This window comes from Ornithorhynchus anatinus, chromosome 3 (assembly GCF_004115215.2).
Source record: "Ornithorhynchus anatinus isolate Pmale09 chromosome 3, mOrnAna1.pri.v4, whole genome shotgun sequence".
NCBI lineage: Eukaryota > Metazoa > Chordata > Mammalia > Monotremata > Ornithorhynchidae > Ornithorhynchus > Ornithorhynchus anatinus.
Window position 1 is genome coordinate 131,285,005 of NC_041730.1, and position 17,298 is coordinate 131,302,302.

Here is a 17,298-nt window from a genome sequence, read left to right on the forward strand (position 1 = left end):
CTGAGGTATAGATAGACCCATTGTCCTTCCACACTCAGGCTTCTACCTTTTTTTCCGCTTGCAAGGTCTTAGGAAAACTTCCCTGATACCTCAAACCCTATTATTATTCCTATAATGGCATTTATCAAGCCCTAACTACTCATTCATTCATTCAATAGTATTTATTGAGCGCTTACTTTGTGCACAGCACTGTCCTAAGCGCTGGGAATGTACAATTTGGCAACAGATAGAGACAATCCCTGCCCATTAACAGGCAGACAACAAAGCAAAGCAGAACAAAACAACATCATCAAGATAAATCATGGAGATATAGACATCATTAACAAAATAAAATAAATAGGGTAACTATGTACCAAGCAACATTTTAAGCACTGGAGTAGATACAAGTTAATCAGTTGGACTCAATCCCTGTCTCACATGATTTTCACCATCTAAGTAAGAGGGAAAACTGGAATTTAATCCCCATTTAGACTGAGCTCGTCTTTGAACAGGGATTGTTTCTCTCTGTTGCCGAATCGTACATTCCAAGCACTTAGTACAGTGCTCTGTACGTAGTAAGCACTCAATAAATACTATTGAATGAAATAATTTTACAACTGAGGAAACTGAGACCCAGAGAAGTGAAGAGACTTGCCCAGGTCGCACAGCAGACAAGTAGCAGAGCCGGGATGAGAAGGCAAGTCATCTGCCTCACAGCCCCATGCTCTTCCCTCTGGGCCACGTCGCTTCTCAGTTTTCCTCAAAGAGGAAATCGTAGCCATCCACTGTGGACTTCCCAGCGGGCTGTGGGTGTCGTCAGACACAGCCCTCATTCTGTTGCTCCCCTTCTCTCCCCCTCAGCCATTCTCTGATATCTCAAAAGAAACAAGCCTTGTTTTGTGTCCAGATACAGGAATCCGCTCTCATCGGCTTCCCCATCTCCTCCTCCCAACCCCGACTTTAGCTTTTGACCGTCATCTCTCTGAGTTCCCTCCTCGTCGCGGATATCCATCCCTGGCCAGCCCTCTCCCAACTGAAGCCTGCCTGGGCCATTGATAGCTAAGACCCAGGCACTCAATCCGGTGGGAAAGTTCGCCGATTGATGAGGTAAGTGGAGAGGGGCTTTGGTGGGGATGGGGAGGGCAGGGCACTGGAACAGGCAAGGGGTTTTCCTAAAGCCCACAGAGGGCATATCGCCCCCTCATCGACGCTGGTTTCACGATTTTAAAATGTCTCGATCCACCCTTCGAATTTCCATCTTACCATTTTTAAGGATCAAAACCTCAGCGACTAGCATTTGCTCACAGAGACTGCATCAAAAGTCAGCCCGGAACGGAAATGAATGTTGTACAGGTTGAACCGTAAGACAGAGAATTTTGCAGGGATGGAAAGGATTAAAGTACTCCTGAAAATAAACTCACATGCCCAGGCCTAAATAGAGTTTAGAGAGAGACGGATGGGAAGGAAGCACGGTCACCTGGTGGAAAGAGCACGGGCCTGGGAGTCAGACACCTGGGTTCTAATCCTGGCTCTGCCACTTGTCTGCTGTGTGACCTTGTCAAGTCACTTAATTTCTCTGCGCCTCAGTTCCCCTACCTGTAAAATGGGGATTCATTCATTCAATCGTATTTATTGGGCGCTTACTATGTGCAGAGAACTGTGCAGAGAGCTGTGAGAAGCAGCGTGGCTCAGTGGAAAGAGCCCGGGCTTGGGAGTCAGAGGTCATGGGTTCGAATCCCGGCTCTGCCGCTTGGCAGCTGGGTGACTGTGGGCAAGTCACTTAACTTCTCTGTGCCTCAATTCCCTCAGCTGTAAAATGGGGATTAAAACTGCGAGCCCCACGTGGGACAACCTGATCACCTTGTATCCCCCCAGCGTTTAGAACAGTGCTTTGTACACAGTAAGCGCTTAACAAATACCATCATTATTATTATTACTGAGGGCTTGGAAAGTACAATTCAGCAACAAAGAAAGACAATCCCTGCCCACAATGGGCTCACAGCCTAGAAGGGGAGAGAAAAACATCAAAACAAGTAAACAGGCATCGATAGCATCAATATAAAAAAATAGAATTATAGATGTCTATATGTAACGGGGAGGGGAGGGAGGTAGAGCGAAGGAAGGGAGTCGGGACGATGCGGGGGAGAGGGGGAGCTGAGGTAAAGGTGGGCTTAGTCTGGGAAGGCCTCCTGGAGGAAGTGAGCCTTCAGTAGGGCTTTGAAGGGGGGAAGTGTGATTGTTTGGTGGATTTGAGGAGAGAGGGCATTCCAGGCCAGGAGTAGGATGTGGGCCAGGGGTCGATGGCGGGTCAGGAGAGAACGAGGCCCACCGAGGAGGTGAGGGGCAGCAGAGGAACAGAATGTGGGGGCTGGGATGGAGAAGGAGAGAAGGAAGGCGAAGTAGGAGGGGACAAGGGGATGGAGAACTTTGAAGCCCAGAGTGAGGTGTTTTTGTTTATTACAGAGGTTGATAGGCAACCACTGGAGTTTTTGTTTATTACAGAGGTTGATAGGCAACCACTGGAGTTTTTGAGGAGGGGGGTGAGAAGTGGGCACTAAATCCTACACCCTTCTAACTACACTGTGAGCCTCATGTGGGTCAGGGAATCTGTCCAAAGAGATAACTTTGTATCTACCCCAGTACTTAGAATATCGCTTGGCACGGAATCACTCAGTGGTATTTATTGAATGCTTACTATGCACTGTTTGGGAGAGTACAATACCACATAATTAGCAGATACATTCCCTGCCCATAATGAGTTTACAGCATAGTTGAGGGTATAAATAGTAAGTACTTAGCAAATACTATAATTATTATAATTATCGTACCTGCTAACTCTTTTGGACGCTCCCAAATGTTTGGTACAGTGCTCCCCACATAGTAAGTACTCAAAAAATACCACTGATTAATAGGTCACAATACAACAAAATGTATGATTCTTATTTACTATTATGGCATTTATTGAGCATACACTATGCGCTGAGGGCTCAGATAGATGCAAGGTAATGAGCTTTTTCATAGTCCCCTGTCTCAAATTGGGTCCATCATCCATTTTATCCCCATTTTGCAGATGAGGAAACTGAGACCCAAAAAGATTAATGACTTACCCAAGGTCATTGAGTTGGTAGGTGACGGAGGTAGGACTTGAGCTCCACTTTTCTGATCTCTCCTCTTCGTTACTAATTAGTAATAATAATAATAGTAATCGTGGTATTTGTTAAGTGCTTACTGTGTGCCAGGCACTGTACTAGGTGTTGGGGTGGATATAAGCCAATTGGGTTAGTCACAGTGCTTGGCCCACCTTTTATATGCCAAGCACAGGAATGTGCAAGCTCTTTATGGGCAGGGAGTATATCAGTAGTTTTGCACTTCCCAAACGCTTAAGGCCAGCGTGGTCTAGTGGTTAGAGCACAGACCTATGAGTCCATAAGGACCTGGATTCTAATCCCGACTCCTCCACTTCTCTGCTGGGTAATCTTGGACAAGCCATTTGACTTCTCAGTGCCTCCATTTCCTTAACTGTAAAATGAGGATTAAGACTGCGAGCCCCATGTGGGACGCAAACCGTGTTCAGCCTGATTATCTTGGATCTAAGTAGGAGGCAGAACATGCTTAGTATGTATGAGATTATCCTTTCTAGGCTGTAAACTCCTTGTGGGCAAGAGTAATCTCCCTGCGATATTGTACTCTCCCAAACACTTAGTACAGTGCTCTGCACTCAGTAAGCACTCAATAAACCCAACTCACTAACTAACAGTCCAGTGCTCTGCACACAGTAAGTGCTCAATAAATACCACTGATAGATTGATTGATTCCAGGTGTGAGGAGGAACTAGGTTTGGGTCTGCCACAGGTGGTGATGGGCTTAATGTAGAAAGGCAAAGGCGCTGGACAGGGGAGGGAGATCTGGGGCAAAACGGGCAAGATCAGTGCAAATTCGGTGAGCTATGGAAACGCCCCTGCACTAATCATTATGGAAATGCCCTTGTCCTAATCATTTTTGAAAGTGACGGAAGGTGACATGCAGAGAGGGGACATAGTGCAGGGAAGGAGGGCAGAGAACTGGCCGTTGGTCCTGATGACTAATTTGTCCTTAAGCAATTGAATTGCCAGAGGGGAAGGCTCTGTTGTGTACAACAGCACATGACAGTCAGCGACCCAGCTGCGAAGGAAGCCCAGAGTGGGACACATTGTGTTTCCCCAGCTTTTTATCTCGGCACATTCCTGGAAGCTTTCTGGGAGGGATGTTTGTGGGTCTCCAGCTCTCGTGTTCCTTTTCCTAAGAGGGAAACCCGACCAAGTCGCTTCCTTTGGAACTCGGTGGCATTTTCCAGGCCCAGTGTTTGTGTTGCTAGGACTGAGGTCAAACGACTTCCCTCCCTGCTCCCGTGACACAGCCCCGCTGGTTTAACCCATCCCTCCCAAAGAAGATCTACAGAAAAGAGCTGCCGCAGGAGAGATAAGAGAGAGATAAAGAGGCCTCTGTGTTTCACACAGTAACAAAAGCAGCCCAGACTCCCCCTGGGGCTAAGCTACTAGCTGGAAGTCAATTAGACAGAGGCATTCACCCTCTCGGGCCTCTGACTGACTTTTTAACAGAGAGAGACCCGGAGACCCCTTGCAGTTGAAGTGCAACCTAAGGAAAAATCAGGGAGGAGGTTAGGCCCCGGGGGACTCTACTGAGGCTGGGTGACACCCTTGAGAAACAGAAGCGATCTCATTCCCAGATTTGTAAAAGCCTGGAGAGGTCGGTGACCTGCCCCAATAACCATTGATGGGTCACAGAGAGGACCCCGGAAGCTTAAGAGACAGAGAAACATCTCTTGTTTTCACTGGCAAAGCCAATGTCAGTCAATCACTGGGATTTACTGAGCTCTTAATAATAATAATGGCAGTTGTTAAGCATTTTTTCATTCAATCACATTTTTTGAGCATATTTATTATCCATTCAAACTGCTACCTTGCTGGTACAATCTCTCATCATATCCCCACTGGATTAGTGCATCAGCCTCCTTTCTGATCTCCCATCCTCCTGTCTCTCCCTGCTTCAGTCTATACTTCACTCTGTTCCCCGGATTATCTTTCTACAGAAATGCTCTGGGCATGTCATTCTCCTCAGAAATCTCCAGTGGTTGCCTAACAACCTTCGCATGAAGCAACAACTCCTCACTCTTGGCTTCAAAGCTCTCCATCCCCTTGCCCCTTTTTACCTCACCTCTCTTCTCTGCTTTTCCAGCCCAGCGTGGACACTCGACTCCTCTGCTGCTCACCTCCTCACTGTGCTTCATTCTCCCCTGTCCCGCCATCGACCCTGGCCCACGTCCTACCTCTGTCCTGGAATGCCCTCCCTCCTCACATCTGCCAAACTAGCTCTCTTTCCCCCCTTCAAAGCCCTACTGAGAGCTCACCTCCTCCAGGAGGCCTTCCCAGACTGAGCCCCCTATTTCCTCTGCTCCTCCTCCCCTCCCCATCGCCCCGACTCCCTCCCTCTGCTCTACCCCCGTCCCCTCCCCCCAGCACCTGTGTACATAAGGGCTGGGAGGGGGGAAGAGCAAAGGGAGCAAGTCAGGGTGACACAGAAGGGAGGGGGAGATGAGGAAAAGTGAGGCTTAATCAGGGAAGGCCTCTTGGAGGAGATGGGCCTTCAATAAGGCTTTGAAAGGGGGGAAAGTCGTCTCTCAGATTTGAGGAGGGAGGGTATTTCAGGCCACAAGCCTGGTGGGTAGAGATGAACTGGCACCATGCTGAGATCTGTGAAACCAGAAAGGGCCAGGCCATTTCTGCTCCCTTTTGACCAAAGCCTTATTAAAATCTCATCTCCTCCAGGAGGCTAAGTCCTCATTTCCTCTTAATAATAATAATAATAATTTTGGTATTTGTTAATCGCTTACTAGGTGCCAGGCACTGTACTAAACATGGAGGTGGAAGCAAGCAAATCAGGTTGGACACAGTCTCTGTCCTATGTGGGGCTCCTAGTCTCAATCCCCATTTTACAGATGAGGTTACTGAGGCACAAAGAAGTTGAGTGACTTGCCCGAGGTTACACGGCAGACAAATGGGAGACTGAGGATTCGAACCCATGACTTTCTGACTCCCGGGCCCGTGGTCCATCCACCATTCTCTGCTGCTTCTCATCTCCCTCTTCCTTCTGCATCGGCCTTGCACCTGGATCGCATCCTTTACTCACCCCACCCTCAGCCCTACATCTTCTTATGGCAGGAAACATGTCTATCACCTCTTTTGTATTATCGTATTCCTGCTTTAGTAAGCAATGTGGGTTAATGGAAAGAGCCGGGGCTTGGGAGTCAGAGGGCGTGGGTTCTAATCCCCCATCTGCCACTTGTCAGCTGTGCCATCTTGGGCAAGTCACTTAACATCTCTGTGCCTCAGTTACCTCATCTGTAATAGGGGGATTAAAAGTGCGAGCCCCACGTGGGACAACCTGATTACCCTGTATCTATCCTAGCGCTTAGAACAGTGCTTGGTGCATAGTAAGCGCTTAACAAATACCATAATTATTATTATTACTCTCCCACAATAAGTGTTCAATAAATATCAGTGATACCAGGTTACTGGGGTGTTTGGCGATCAACAGATGGGGTAGGGATTCTCAGGACTTCCTCATGAGTGTACCTCACGATCACCACGGTATTTCGCTGCCACTATCCGATGACTACTAGGCCTGGAACCCTCAGAAGGAACAGAAAACAAGTGGGGTATGGCCAGGTAGTCGTGGTTGACTGATTGATAGAGAACTGTACCGGATAGTGGCAGGAACTGAATCTTAAATTAGATTCAAGAATAACGCCCTACCCCTGATCCGTGCCTTGTTTCTAATTTACACCGAGGGGTGACTACCCTCTGCCCCCATCTCCCGAACTCAGACTCTACTTCCCTCTGCGAGCGGTCCCTTCTAGCTCACCCTGCCAACACTTGGAGTTCCTTTTCAGTCAATCGGTCGATTTATTGAGCCTTCACCGTGTTCAGAGCACTGTACTAAGTGCTTGAGATAACATTAATAATAATAATTGCAATTGTTAAGCCCTTACTAAGTGCCAAAACTGTTCTAAGCACCAGGGTAGAAACAAGGTAATCAGGTTGTCCCATGTGGGGCTCACTCACAGTCTTCATCCCCATTTTCCAGATGAAGTAATTGAGGCACAGAGAAGTTAAGTGACTTGCCCAAAGTCACACGGCTGACGAGTGGCAGAGTCAGGATTAGAAACCATGATTTCTGACTCCTAATCCCGTGCTCTTTCACTGAGCCATGTTGCTTCTCTGCTTCTTTAAAGAGAGACAATCCCTGCCCACAAGGAATTTACACTCTAGAGGAGGAGGCTGAAGTCAACATAAATGAATAAATGACTGATATGTACATAAATGTTGTGGTGCCCTTCCTCCCCAAGGCCCCACACTTCAGACACAAAACAGGCCTCTTTTTTATGATATTTGTTAAGCACTTTTCAATGTGCTAGGCCCCTGTACTAAATGTCATGAGCCCCGCCCGGAAATCGCTCCCCCACAGTATCAGATGCTCAACCTGCGAGTGCTTAACCAGGGATTTGACTCCCATATTAATTGGGGCGCTCAAATGATATGTTCCAAAAGTAAAACCAAACACCACCGTTACGGCGGAAAGCTTTATTTTATACAAAAACAGGGGCTAGGCGCATACGCGCACCCACACAAGAAGTACAACATCTAGAGTTACCAATCCAACTGGTTCTCCCCAAGTCTTTTTGAAGATGATCCCACACTGGAGGAGTTTCAAAGAGTCGGGCCGGTTCAAGTCTTAGGCGCTGGGTCTCGGCAGCCGGAAGCATCTTAGTGCATAGCTTAGGTGGTTCTGCGCTAGGCAAAATGGGCCAGTTCTTTCCTCCTTTTACCCATGGTCCGGAGGGGGAGGTTGCAGCAGGGGGGCTGCTCAGAATTGCACCTGTCTCCCACTCGCTCCAAAGTAAACCAGGGAGGAAGGAGACCCCTCTCCCTGAGCTTATTCCGCCATCAGGCAGTTCTTTTCCTGCCCACAGCAGAGCAATTTATCCCCTCCTTAAGCCCTCTGAATAACAATTCGGTTGCTCTCCAGGTCCTCAACAATTCTTCAGAAAGGCAATATAGTTTCTCCTCTAAATCGTTCTTTAGCCTTGTTGCTCCCGGGGTCAAATAATTCAAGATGGAGTCCCTCTCTCTCACTGCACTGAACACTACAGTAGATACAAGCTCATCAGGTCGGACCCAGTCCGTGTCCCACGAGGGGCTCATGGGTTTTAATCCCCATTTTACAGATGAGGTAACTGAGGCACAAAGAAGTGCAGTGATTTATCCAAGGTCATCCAGCAGGCAAATGACAGAGCAGGGATTAGGACCCAAGTTCTCAGATTTCCAACATAGTCCCAGCCCCAGGTGCTTCCCAGCCTGAGAACAAGGGTTTGAGAGCATTGGTGACGGACATGCATGCGAAGAAGGAACAATGAAAACACACAAAATATAAAAGGCCATGTCAACAGGGAATTCTATGCCAGCTGCAGAACACTGTGACTGAAAAAGCCATTTCACGCTCCTCTCTGCTCTCTGTGTCCTGCACTTCCACCAGCCCACAACAATTCCTGGATGATGGTTCCAAAAACTTGAAAGTCATTGAGTTGGAAGAGTTTCTTGGAAAAGAGCAAGGGCTTTGGAGTCAGAGGTCATGCGTTCGAATCCCGGCTCTGCCACTTGGTAGCTGTGTGACTGTGGGCAAGTCACTTAGCTTCTCTGAGCCTCGGTGACCTCATCTGTAAAATGGGGATGAAGACTGTGAGCCCCACGTGGGACAGCCTGATTACCCTGTATCTATCCCAGCGCTTAGAACAGTGCTCGGCACATAGTGAGCACTTAACAAACACCAACATTATTATTATTATTATAAAACAAGTTTAACAGGTCTGGAGAGCTCTAACGGAGAGGGTCAGAGTTACCCCGGAGATGGCAAGAGATGCTCAGGGGAGCTTGGGTTGAGAAGCAGAAAGGTTGGGGAGATTCTCTCTCTCTCTCTCTCTCTCTCTCTCTCTTTTTGTCCCTCTCTTTCTCTACCTTCATCCCTCTCTTGCTCCCTTCATCCCTTTCTCTCTCTCTCCCCCCACAAACATCTTTCCCTCTCTCCCACTCTATCTCCACCAGGCCTCAAAACAACATCTTGGGTCCAGTTCTCTTCCCAACCTAACGAGTTTCTGCTAACCAACTAATTTGACTGCCCATTCATCTTCTCATCAAGCAGAAACTCCTCAACAATAATAATTATTATTATTATTATGGTATTTATTAAGTATTTACTACATACCAAGCACTGTTCTAAGCGCCGGGGTAGATACAAGGTAATCAGATTGTACCATGTGGGGTTCACAGTCTCAATCCCCATTTTACAGTTGAGGTAACTGAGACACAGAGAAGTTAAAGTGCAGGTCACAGAGCAGACAAGAGGTGGAGGGGGGATTAGAACCCACATCCTCTGACTTCCAAACTCATGCTTTATTGTAAATGCAATATTGGCTTTAAAGTACTCAGTCAGGTCTCTTTCATTTCTTATCTCTACTTCTCTCCCACTACAACCCAACCCCCAAACGTATTTCTCCAACACCAACCTACCTAACATGCCTCCGTCTTATTTCTTGACGTCGGCCCTGGCTCACACCCTCCCTCCAACCTGGGACTCCTTGTCCCTTCACATCTGATAGACCAGCATTATTATAAACAATAATAATAATAATAGTGGTGTTTGCTAAGCACTTACTATGTGCCAAGCCCTGTTCTAAGCTCTGGGGGAGATACAAGGTAATCAAGTTGGACCCAGTCCCTGTCCCACCTGGGGCTCACAGTCTCAATCCCCATTTTACAGATGAGGTAACTGAGGCCCAGAAAAGTGCACTGACTTGCCCAAGGTCACCTAGCAGACATGCAGCAGAGCCAAGATTAGAACCCAAGTCCTCTGACTCCCAGGATCGTGCTCTATCCATTAGACCATGCTGCTTCCCCATCTTCAAAGCCTAGCGTGGCTTAGTGGAAAGAACACAGGTTTGGGAGTCAGAGGACATGGTTTCCAATCCTGGGTGACCTTGGGCAAGCCACTTCACTTCTCTGTGCCTCAGTGACCTCATCTGTAAAATGGGGATAAAGACTGTGAATCCCACGTGGGACAACCTGATCACCTTGTATCTACCCCAATGCTTAGAACAGTGCTTGGCACATAGTAAGTGTTTAATAAATACCATTATTACTATTACTAAAATCATAGCTTGCTGTGGGCAGGGAACGTATATACCAACTCCCTTATACTTTACTCTCCCAAGCACGTAGTACAGTGTTCTGCACAGCATAAGCACTCAATAAATATGATTGATTTGATGATTGATGCTCCATCCCTTCTGTGTCGCCTCTCTGTACCGTCTCCCATACCACCTCAGCAGTTGTATACTCTCTCCACTCCTACGTCCACCCCCTAGAACATTTACATTTGGGGAAGCAGCATCGCTCAGTGGAAAGGGCCTGGGCTTCGGAGTCAGAGGTCATGAGTTCGACTTCCGGCTCTGCCACTCGTCAGCTGTGTGACTGTGGGCAAGTCACTTCATTTCTCTGGGCCTCAGTGACCTCATCTGTAACATGGGGATTAACCGTGAGCCTCACGTGGGACAACCTGATGACCCTGTATCTACCCCAGCGCTTAGAACAGTGCTCTGCACATAGTAAGCCCTTAACAAAGACCAACATTATTATTTACGTACCTACCCTTTTACTCGGTCAGCGCTCCTATCTGTCATTTATTTCCATGTCTGTTTCCCATACTCGACCTGTAAACTTTGTACTTTCCCAAATGCTTGCTTCAGTGTTCATTCATTCAATAGTATTTATTGAGCGCTTACTCTGTGCAGAGCACTGTACTAAGCGCTTGGAATGAACAAGTCGGCAACAGATAGAGACAGTCCCTGCCGTTTGACGGGCTTACAGTCTGATTTCTGCGTGCGCGTACTCAATAAATACTTTAGATTGACTGAACTGTATTGCATTTTTGCAAGTGCTTAGTACAGTGTTCTGCACATCATAAACACTAGATAAATACCACTGAAGGACTGAATATCCTTGCTGATCCCCGTTAAATGGGGTCATCCTTTGAGAGGCTATGGAAACGAGGGAGTGGACGTGGATCGAGGACTGAATGAGCTCGTTGTTGTGTGGTGCAACTTTGTTACGTTGTGCTGCCCCAAGCACTTAGTACAGTGGTCTGCCCACCGAGGGTGCGCAATAAATAGCACTGATTGATGGATTGATAGGTCACCTGACTCTGCTAGAGCTATGGTTCAAAGCAGAGGAGCCTCAGTGGATGTGAAGATGGAGGAAGGACAAATTACCTCCTAGTGCCTGAAAATTCAATCAATCAGTAATGATATTTATTGAGCACTCACTGTGTGTAGAGCACTGTGCTTCACGTTTGGGAAGGTAATAATAATGTTGGTATTTGTTAAGCACTTACTATGTGCAGAGCACTGTTCTAAGTGCTGAGGTAGATACAGGGTAATCAGGTTGTCCCATGTGAGGCTCACAGTTAATCCCCATTTTACAGATGAGGGAACTGAGGCCCAGAGAAGTTAAGTGACTTGCCCACAGTCACACAGCTGACAAGTGGCAGAGCCGGGATTCGAACTCATGACCTCTGACTCCAAAGCCCGTGCTCTTTCCACTGAGCCACGCTGCTTCTCTACAGGTACAGTACGATAGAAGTGGTCACCACGATCCCTGCCCACCGGGAGCTTACAGCCTACGGATAGGAGAACGGACATTAAAATAAATTACAGGAAGGGAAAATGGCAGAGAGTAAGGATATGCACATAAGAACAGCGGGGCTGGGGTGAGTCTTAAAGTAGGTGCTAAAGACAGTCAGTCAGTCGTACTTATTGAGCGCTTCTGTGTGCAGAGCACTCTACTAAGTGCTTGGGAGAGTACAATACAGAAAAATAACAGATACATTCGCTACCCACAACAAGCTAACAGTCTACTGGGAGAGGCATAAATCAGTAGAAGAAGAAAACTGACAGATAGATACATAAGTGCTGTGGGGCTGGGAAGGAGGGATGAATAAAGGGAGTAAGTCAGGGCAACGCAGAGGGGAGCGGGACAAGAGGAAAAGAGGGCTCAGTCAGGGAAGGCCTCTTGGAGGAGACGGGCCTTCAGTAAGACTTGGAAGGTGGGGAGAGTCATTGTCTGTGGATATTCAATAGTATTTATTGAGCGCTTACTATGTGCAGAGCACTGCTCTAAGCGCTTGGAATGGACCATTCGGCAACAGATAGAGACAATCCCTGCCCATTGATGGGATATGAAGAGGGAGGACATTCCGGGCTAGAGGCAGGAGATGGGCAAGAGATCGGCGGTGAGATAGATCTGGGTTCAGTGAGTAGGTTGGCATTAGAGAATCGAAGTGTGTGGGCTGAGTTGGAGTAAGAGAGTAGTAAGTTGAGGTAGGAGGGAGCAAGGGGATGGACCGCATTAAAGCCGATGGTGAGGAGTTTCTGCTTGATGCAGAGGTGGATGGATAACCGCTGGCCGTTCCCGAGGAGTGGGGAAACGAGACCTGAACGTCTGTATAGAAAAGCGACCAGGGCAGCAGAGGGAAGTTTGGACCAGAGTGGAGGAGACGGGCAGCAGGGAGGTCAGCAAGGAGGCTGACAGAGTAATCAAGGTAGAATAGGCTAAGGGCTTGGATTAGACAGACAGGTGCGTAGTTGATGGAAAAGGCAGGGTTTACAGGGGAAATGAGGGCTCAGTCAGGGCCTTGTCTGCTGTGTGAGCTTGGGCAAGTCACTTCACTTCCCTTTGCCTCAGTTACCTCATCTGTAAAATTCATTCAATAGTATTTATTGAGCGCTTACTATGTGCAGAGCACTGTACTGAGCGCTTGGAATGTACAAATCGGTAACAGATAGAGACGGTCCCTGCCTTTTGACGGGCTTACGGTCTAATCGGGGGAGACGGGCAGACGAGAAGGATGGCAATAAATAGAATCGAGGGGAAGAACATCTCATTAAAACAAGAGCAACTAAATAGAATCAAGGCGATGTACATTTCATTCACAAAACAAATAAGGTAATGAAAATATATACAGTCGAGCGGACGAGCACGGTGCCGAGGGGATGGGAAAGGAGAGGGAGAGGAACAGAGGGAGATGGGGGGAAAAGAGGGTTTGGCTGCAAAGAGGTGAAGGGGGGCAGTAGAGAGAGTAGAGGGAGAAGGGGAGCTCAGTGTGGGAAGGCCTCCTGGAGGAGGTGAGCTCTCAGTAGGGCTTTGAAGAGGGGAAGAGAGTGAGTTTGGCAGAGGTGAGGAGGGAGGGCGTTCCGGGACCGCGGGAGGACGTGGCCCGGGCGTCAACGGCGGGATGGGCGAGAACGGGGGACGGTGAGGAGGTGGGCGGCGGAGGAGCGGAGCGTGCGGGGTGGGCGGTGGAAAGAGAGAGGAGAGGAAAGGTAGGAGGGAGCGAGGTGATGGACAGCCTCGAAGCCTAGAGTGAGAGGTCTTGGTTTCGTGCGGAGGTCGATAGGCAACCACTGGAGGTTTTTAAGAAGGGGAGTGACAGGCCCAGAACGTTTCTGCAGGAAGATGAGCGGGGCAGCGGAGTAAAGAATAGACTGGAGCGGGGAGAGACAGGAGGAAGGGAGATCAGAGGGAAGGCTGACACAGTAATCCAGCCGGGATATTACGAGAACCCGTAGCAGTAAGGTAGCCTTTTGGGTGGAGAGGAAAGGGCGGATCTTGGCTATATTATAAAGGCGAGACCGGCAGGTCTTGGTGACAGGTCGGATGTGTAAAATGGGGATTGAGACTCTGAGTTCCATGTGGGACGGAGATTGTGTCCAACTTGATTACCTTGTATCTCCCGCAGAGCTTAGAACAGTGCTTGGCACACAGTTAGCACTTAACAAATACCAGAATTATTATTATTTCTGGACAAGATGTGATTTTTAGGATGGCTCTGAAGGTGGGGAGAGTGTTGGCATGTCAGATATAGAGGGAGACAGAGATAATAATTATGGTATTTGTTAAGCGCTGTTAATTTGTTAATTCACCAAGCACTGTTCTAAGCGCTGAGGTAGATACGAGGTAATCGGGGCTCACGGGCTTAATCCCCATTTTATAGATGAGGGAAGTGAGGCAGAAGTTAAAGAAGTTAAAGTCATTCAATAGTATTTACTGAGCGCTTACTATGTGCGGAGCACTGTACTAAGCGCTTGGAATGTACAATTCAGCAACAGATAGAGACAATCCCTGCCCAGTGACAGGCTTGCAGTCTAATCGGGGGAGACAAATAATGTTGGTATGTGTTAAGCGCTTACTATGTGCAGAGCACTGTTCTAAGCACTGGGGGAGATACAGGGTAATCAGGTCGTCCCACGAGAGGCTCACAGTCTTCATCCCCATTTTACAGATGAGGGAACTGAGGCCCAGAGAAGTTAAGTGACTCGCCCACAGTCACACAGCTGACAAGTGGCAGAATCGGGATTAGAGCCCATGACCTCTGACTCTCAAGCCCGGGCTCTTTCCACTGAGCTATGCTGCTTCTCTAAATTAAATAATTTGCCCAAGGTCACACAGCAGACAAGTGTCAAAGGTTGTGCTTAGAATCCACATTCTCTGACTCCCCAACCCACACTCTTGCCACTAGGCTGAGATCCAGCCCGAGGGAGGACGCAGGCAAGGGTTGGTAATGATGGTATTTGTTTAGCGTTTACTATGTGCCAGCCACTGTACTAAGCACTGGGGTGGATAAAAGCAAATTGGGTTGGACACAGTCCCAGTCCCATGTGGGGCTCAGTCTCAATCCCCATTTGGCAGTGAGGTGAAGTGAAGTGAAGTGACCTGACCAAGGTCAGGATTAGAACTCATGACCGTCTGACTTCCAAGCCCAGGCTCTAGCCCCTACATTATACTGCTTTTCCTGTGTTAAAACTATAATTCAAGTTAGAGGGATACAAACTCCATTCCTGGCAGGGGAATTATAATCTCACTGGGCTGCTGAGTGACCTGGAACTCGTCACAACCTTTCTGAGCCTCAGTGTTCCCATCTGTACAATGGGAACCCAAGTGGCACTCTCCCTACCTCTCATCTCTTAGATTTTGAGCCCTGTGTGGGTCAGACTCTGTGTCCGAACCCAGTGTGATGCTTGGCACCTGGTAAGTACTCAAGGTCCATTATCATTATTTTTATTATGATTATTATGTACTGAGTGCTGGGGTGGATTCGAAATAATTAGTTCCCACAGTCCCTTTCCCATACAATGCTCACACCTCAGAAAGGATTGCAGGTAGTTGGTCCCCATTTTAAAGGGAATGTGTCTGTTTATTGTTGGATTGTATTCTCCCAAGAGCTTAGTGAAGCATTCTGCACACTTTAAGCACTCGGTAAATACACTTGAATGAATGAATAACTAAAGCTGAGGAAACTGATGCCCAGAGGGGTCAGGTGTCTTGTTGAAGGCCAAACCACAGGCCAGAGGCAGAGTAGAATTAGAATCCAGTCTGCTCTTCATCAGTGATGTGCTCTTTCCCCTGGACTACACTGCAAACCCGTAGTAAACACTTCATTCATTCATTCATTCATTCAATAGTATTTATTGAGCGCTTACTATGTGCAGAGCACTGTACTAAGCACTTGGAATGTACAAATCGGTAACAGATAGAGACAGTCCCCGCCCTTTGACGGGTTTACGGTCTAATGGGGGAGATGGCAGACAAGAGCAATGGCAGTAAATAGAGTCGAGGGGAAGAACATCTCATAAAAACAATGGCACACAGAATCAGGGTGATGTACATCTCATTAAACAACATAAATAGGGTGATGAAGATATATACAGTTGAGCGGACGAGCACAGTGCTGAGAGGGTGGGACGGGAGAGGGGGAGGAGGAGAGGGAAAGGGGGGAGAAGAGGGTTTAGCTGAGGAGAGGCGAAGGAGGGGTAGAAGGGGAGCAGAGGGAGCAGAGGGAGCAGAGGGAAAAGGGGAAACTCAATCTGGGAAGGCCTCCTGGAGGAGGTGAGCTCTCAGTAGGGCTTTGAAGAGGGGAAGGGAATTAGTTCGGCGGAGGTGAGGTGGGAGGGCGTTGCAGGACCGCGGGAGGACACGGGCCAGGGGTCGATGGCGGGCTGGGCGAGAACGGGGGACGGTGAGGAGGTGAGCGGCAGAGGGCAGTGGAAAGAGAGAAGGGAGGAGAGGTAGGAGGGGGCAAGGGGATGGACAGCCTTGAAGCCTACAGTGAGAAGTTTAATAGGTACCAGAAGTAACCAACTCTAAAGATTTCCAGTTATTAAGATCCATCACCCTTAAGAGGTCAGGATCGTCAGGGGGATAGTGTGATCCGCAGTGAACGGCCCAAGGGTTTGACCGTCTGAAGAGCTGAGTTCTAATTCCGCTGCCAGGGTCTTGCTGAATGATACTGAGGAAGTGGCTTTACCCCTCTCATTTTCCTCTCCAGTTGTTTCCCAGTTCTAAAATGAAGGAAGGAAGGCTGGGATTACCATTTCTTTTACCTATTTTTTCAGAACGTCAGGAGAAGTGACGTACTTGTCTGAAAAAGATTTTCTGCGTGACCTCGGCCAAGTAAATTAACTCCTCTGGAACTCAGTTTCCTTATCCGTAAAATGGGGATGAAATCCCTGTTCTCCCCACCCTTTGAACTGTGGACTTCAACATTGTATGGTCGAGGTGGGCAGGGATGGTCTCTCTTTATTGCTGAATTGTACTTTCCAAGGGCTGAGTACAGTGCTCTGCACACAGTAAGTGCTCAATAAAGCAGCGTGGCTCAATGGAAAGAGCCCGGACTTGGGAGTCAGAGGTCTTGGGTTCAAATCTCAGCCCTGCCACTTGTCAGCTGTGGGACTGCGGGCAAGTCACTTCACTTCTCTGTGCCTCAGTTACCTCATCTGTAAAATGGGGATTAACTGTGAGCCTCACGTGGGATGACCCGATTACCCTGTATCTCCCCCAGCGCTTAGAACAGTGCTCTGCACATGGTAAGCGCTTAACAAATACCAACATCATTAAATACGACTGAATGAATGGATGAACTGTGAGCCCCTATGTGGGACAAGAACTGTGACTGGTCTGATTATCTGTGTGTCTCCAGGGGCTTAGAACAGTGTTTGGCACACAGACACACAACAAGCAATCAATCAGTGGTATTTATTGAGAGCTTAATGGGTATTGAGAAGTCCACTGAGGGTTTGGGAGAGTACAGTATAAAAGAGTTGGTACACACATTCCCTACCCAGAAGGAAACCGTAAACTCCTTACGGGCAGTGAA

General features: G+C 48.1%; 1 protein-coding gene across 1 annotated transcript in view; it reads left to right on the top strand.

Annotated features, from left to right (window-relative positions):
• The first annotated feature begins 871 nt into the window (after positions 1 to 871).
• The window catches only part of RASSF4 (Ras association domain family member 4), a 101,422-nt gene continuing 84,995 nt past the window's right edge, over positions 872 to 17,298 (top strand). Inside the window, exon 1 of the mRNA XM_029061387.1 lies at positions 872 to 1,086. The gene's annotated coding sequence lies outside the window, so the exon portion shown is untranslated. The remainder of the gene's footprint in view (positions 1,087 to 17,298) is intronic.